Source organism: Narcine bancroftii, chromosome 4 (genome assembly GCF_036971445.1).
Source record: "Narcine bancroftii isolate sNarBan1 chromosome 4, sNarBan1.hap1, whole genome shotgun sequence".
Lineage (NCBI taxonomy): Eukaryota > Metazoa > Chordata > Chondrichthyes > Torpediniformes > Narcinidae > Narcine > Narcine bancroftii.
This window is the reverse complement of record NC_091472.1, coordinates 280,535,506-280,541,619: the sequence shown is the minus strand read 5'-3', so window position 1 is coordinate 280,541,619 and position 6,114 is coordinate 280,535,506.

The window sequence follows — 6,114 nt, the reverse complement described above, 5'->3', positions numbered from 1 at the left end:
GTTTTTATGCAGTTAGCTAATGAAAAAGAGAAAATAATTATGAGAGGAGATTTAACTTTTGATTCCAAGTTGGATAGATCAGGGGGAATTATGGTTTCAAATAAGGTAACAAAAGATGTGAAAATTTTTATGAATGAAACTTGTTGATAGTTGGAGGAAAATGCATCCTGAAACTATAGATTATTCATTTTATTCTTACAGGCATGAGACATATTCCCATATAGATATGTTTTTAATCATAGCTCGACTTCAGACAAGAGTTCATAGTATTGAATATCAAGCGAGGATATTATCTGACCATTCGCTTTTAGTTATGTCAGTCTTATGGAGGAGGAGCAAAATATCAGTTATAGGTGGAGGTTTAATTCAGCATTGCCGAAAAGGAAAAATTTTTGTGAATTTATAAGGCAACAGATAAAACGTTTTGTGGACCTGAATGAATATCTTGTAACTAATTTAAGAGGACAAATAATAAATTATATGGTTATGGTTAAAAAAAATAATATGTTTGAAGTTAATTCTTTGGAAAAGGAAATAATAAAGATGGGAAAAGGAATTGGAAAATCAAGGGAATGAAGAACAAAGGAAAATATTGGATTTAAAGAAAATGAAGCTTAATACAATCATCTAGAGTAGAGATGAACCCGACAAAAATATTATGAGTTGGGAGATAGAGCACAAAGTTTTAGCATGGCAATTGAAGACTGAACATGTATTGAGATCAATAGTAGCTGTCAAAGATGATTCGGGTCATCTTACATATAAAGCACAAAGTATTAATGATGTGTTTTTTTTAAATTTTATAAGAAATTATACAAATTGGAATCTTTGAAAGATGCAGATAAAATAGATGAATATTTGTCCAAAATTACTTAACCACAGTTAAGCATAGAAGAGAAGACAAAATTAACAAATTCATTTACAGTTACAGAATTATATGATATATTGATGTCTTTACCAAATAATAAGGCTCCGGGGGGGGGGGGGGGGGGGGATAGTTTCTGGTGTTTTATAAAGAATTTAAAGAGTTATTAGTTCCAATATTTATGGGATTCTTAGATCAAATGGAAGATCTTTGGGATTTACCTGAATCATTCAAAAATGTGTTTATAACAGTTATTCCATATAGACAGTTATTTCATATAGACCAATTTCACTATTGAATACAGATTATAAAATTTTGTCCAAATTAATAGCTAATAGATTAGCTAAATGTTTATCTAAATTGATTAATATGGTCAAAAACAGGTTTTATTAGAAATACAAGATCAATGGATAATATTGTTAGATTTTCAAGTTTATCAAAAGAAAAATAACCAGTGGCTTTAGCTTTAAATGCAGAAAAGACATTTGATAGATTGGAATGGGATTATTTATTCAAAGTACTGAAGGTTTTTGGAATTCTGACAAATTTTATAAATTGGATTAGAGCATTAAATAAATGTCCAAAGGCTAATGTGATTACAAATAGATAAATATCAAAATGCTTTTTGTTGGAAAAATCGAGACAAGGTTGTCCATTATCTCCTTTTTTATTTGCATTAGCAAAAGAACCTTAAGCCGAGGTGATTAGAAGTGATAATGAGATTGAGGGATTTTAGATAAATGATAAGAAACACAAAATTACATCATCTGTGGATGACGTAATACTATATTACGAATACTATATCTTATAAATCCTGAAAGCTCATTTAAAAAGCATAAATGATCAATTGGCAGTGTATGGGTTGGTATCAAGTTATAAAGTAAATATTGATAAAAGTGAAATGATGCCAATGATTGAGACAGATTATGTTCAAGTCAAGAAAAGGACAAAATTTAAATGGCTGAATGGTGCAATTAAATATTTAGTAATGAATGTTGATAAGAATTTAAATAATTTACATACTTTTATTGTGGAAAATTAAAGAAGATTTAATAAGATGGAAGGATTTGCCAATTTCTTTAATAGGAAGGATTAATTGTGTGAAGATGAAGATATTTCCTAGAATACAATATCTTTTTCAATCTTTACCAATTTTTATACCAATAATGTTTTTTCAGGATTTAAATAAAAATGTAAGAAGATTTATTTGGTGGGATAAAATGCATCAGATGGCATTGGAAATTTGATGGGGGATGTGGCTTCAATTGCCTAATTTGAAAAATTATTATAAAGTAGCTCAACTTGGCTTTTTATTGTCTTGTTATCAGACCGATGAAAAGATGGCATGGGTACAAATTGAAATGAGTAAAATAGGAGAAAGTAATTCTGAATACATTTTATAGAAATGGCATGAGGAGTTATTGAAAGGAAAATCAGATCCACCAATTTTGAGGCATATACATAAAGTATGGAATGGAGAACATGTAGAAAGAAAAATGAAGAATTGTCAGTTGGCTAAAATGATATTAAATCAAAATCCTTTAATTCCTTTTACGGTTATTTTGACATTTGGTATAATTGTGGAATAAAAAGAATAAGGGATTGTTTTTTGGGATCTGTTTTTTACTTTTGACCAATTGAAAAATAAGTATAATATACCACATCGTACTTTTTTTCTTATTATCAAATCATATTTAACTTACCAGAAAAAGTCCATTTAAATATCTAATAACTAATACATTTATTGAAAGATTCATTACCAATATGTATATTGAATAACAAGAGACTATTCAGAAAAAGGATTTATTCAAATCTAAATCCAGATGGAAAAAGATTTAAATATACAGATTCAAGAAATATGCTATGAAAGTATAACTAATACAATTAATGTTAGATATCAAATGGTGCAATGTAATTTTTTTACATCACTTATACTCCATACAAATTACATGCACTTCACTCAAATTGCTCTGATCAATGCTTTAGATTTAGTAAAGAAGTAGGATCTTTGCAGCATGCAGTCAGGCAATGTGAAAATGTAGATAGGTTTTGGAAGGATACAAGTATCTTATTTGGATGAGTTAAGAAGATGCAAATTTTGAAGGATCCCAGAATATTTTTATTGGGAGATTTTTCCCAATTGAAGTTAGATATTTATCAGAAGTTTAAGTGTAGCAATAGCAAAGAAATCTATCGCTGTAATATGGAAATTGGGTAATATTGTGGGGTTGAATAGATGGTGAATTGAATTATTAAATTGTATACCATTAGAGAAAATAATGTACAATTTACAAAATCAACCAGAAAAATTTGATGATTTGGAAACCCTACATGGATTTTATTGCTATGACTTTACATACAGCATCCACCACTCCCCCATCCAACCTGCCCTAACTAGTTCATGGTTTAAGATTATTATGTAAATTTGCAATTAGTTAAAAGATACAAGTTTATGAGACAGGTTTTTTTTTAACTTTTTTGGGGTGGGTTGGGGGAGAAAATATTTTTAAAATTCTATTCTTTTTGTCGTAGTTTCTATTATGCTATGGATGTTTATGTTTTGTTTATGCTATGTATATATTTTGACGCAAATGAAAAATAAGATAAAAAGTTTTTGTTGGCATTTTTCAGAATAGGCCTGTTTCATCCATTAAATATTTGCCCTATCGCAATTGTCACCTTCAATAATGTTTTGAAAAATTTTGAAAATTTTGCAGCATCATTTTTAAAATCAGGTGATAGCACATAATTCTTACGTTGTATAATCCTGCTTGATGTTTAAAACAGTCAAATCAACCTCAACTTGCAGCAAAAATTTCCATATCTCCATGAAATTTATTTTCTTAAAGTAATGAAAAGATGTTTGGTTTGAATGTTTTTTGTACAAAAGCTTATTCACTTTTGCTTACTATCTTCAATCCAAAGATGAAGCAGCTGTTCCATTTCAATCATTAGTGGACTTCTGTTTTGAGTAATTTGCAACTTTACCTTGCTTCTTAAAATTGTGCGTACTGTTGACTTGTTGATCTACTTCTAACTCAAGTTTTCCAGAACGATCTAGTAGTAACTGAATAATTACATACACAAATCAGGAAATTGTCAGTTTTTCCAAATCATGGTCATTGAAATTCATGTTGATTGAAGTTAGCCTCCTGTGTATTAATTGAAGTTGTGTGATTGTAACACTTGTGTCCAGACTCTTCTTTGTGAACCCACAGAACCTGATACTCTTCCCAACACAACAAAACTCCAGTGCCTGTTAGTGTACCGTCACATCTTTGGTTCTGGGATAAGGAAGAATAAATACCAGATATGCCTTTCCAAATTAATTATGTTTTGCATATAGCTGTGAGGTAAATGATTACTTCATTTAATAGAACACTTTCCAGTGTAATCTCACTTCTGATTCCTGATGAAGGATTCAGGACCAAAACACTGATTGTCTTTTACTTCCTGTGGATGCTGCAAGATCTGAATTTCTTCAGAACCTTGATGTATTGAACCTGATTCCAGTGGCAGTGGGTATTCTTGCTTAACTCAATTAAGCTTGGAGAACCCTGTATGTTCAGAGAGATTGGGACTCTAGTCAAGAAAGGCCTACAGAATGTTACATATAAAATAAAGCAAATCCTTTGAGCAGTATGATGGAAATGAGTATATGAAATGGTTCTAGCATGGAAGGCCCAGGCCTAGGCTTGCCAAGGAATCATTAGGGGAAAAATGGAGCCTCAGATCAACATGCTCATCTCAGTTATAGAGCCTTAATAAATGGCTGAGATCCCAAACAAGTTTATCTGTCCTCCCATGGAGAGAGACGTGGGAGGACGGAACTCTGAAGTAAATAGCAATATCTTAAGAGAATCCAGTTACAGGAGATTCTGAATGTCTTAACATGCAGAAACTGCAATATATCCCTGGGGCCTGGTCAAGTTCATCTTGGGAAGCTAGGGTAAAAATTACAGGACTTCTGCTGAGATGTTTGCATCATCTGTCATTGGTGAGGTGCTGAAAAACAGGAAGTTGACTAATGTGTTTCTATTTTTAAAAAGCTGCAAGGATCAGACAGGCTGGTGATATTGGATGTCAGTTGTATGTAAGTTACTGGAGGGGATTATGAAAGATGATACTTCCTTACCTTAAGAAAGGAAATAATTGATAGGGGTAAAGGAACACAAAAGCTGCAGAATCTTGAGCAAATAAAAAAAAATTGCTGGAGGAATTCAGCAGATCAGTCAAAATTGTTACAGAATGGGTTAATAAAATTTAAGATACATCTTAAAAGGAGTAATTGTGAAATTTAGTTGTTGGATCTCATTTCACAAACTAGCATCTCAAGTGCCATTCAGGAGTAGACTTCATATCACCATTGGTTTTGCTGAGACAATGGGAGAATACTTGAGAAAGTTTTACAAGCAAGTGTTAATGGATCAGGATGTTTGCACGGTGCCCAGGCTCAAAAACGGAAAATCTTTTGTTATTAAAACTGGTGTCAGAAGTTTAAATTGCTGGTTGAAGGTTGCTGTTCTAAGAGGGGTCATGTGGTTTTGCAAACAGAGAACATTCATTCTTTGAGAGAATGAGAAATTCAGTAGCAGTTGGTGTTGAAAGCTGCAAGTTTGGAGACATGCTGTAAGACCCCATTTTCAAGTCAGGGTTTGAGTTCTGAATTCAGCCTATTATAAATTTCTGTAGTCAATTGCAAAGGCTGTGGCTGGTTATTGTATTTCTCCTAAAGTGGGGTGGGGGGGGGGGGGGTGGGGGGAAGAAGATCTCTTTGTGGTAACCTGGAAGAAGTTATCTTTTGGGGGAAAAACCTGGGGTGGGGGGGGGAAGAGAGGCAAGTTTCTATGGCAAGACACTTCAATGGCTGATTGAAGGAGATCAGTTTGTATGTCCAACAAACAACAACTACCTCTCTCTGAAATGAACAAGAATTTTCCTGAGCAGTAACAATTTAATTTAAAGCACCAGAGCCTGGTAAAGATGATAAATTCTGTGCACAGTATGGAAAATTGCCTGATACCAGTGAACTTGGAGAAGTGAAAAATAAATGATTGGACAGTGAAAAAGAACTTTCTTGAACACATAAACACTATATACATGTGCTCTTAGAATTAGAAGGGGTTAAGTTAATAGTTAAAAATTGATCTCATTATGTATTAAGAAAATAAAATCATTTTTGTAGCCATTGTCTTGGTGAATTTCTGTTGTGCTGGTTTTTGAGTCTTTTGGGCTCTTAACAGCATCCT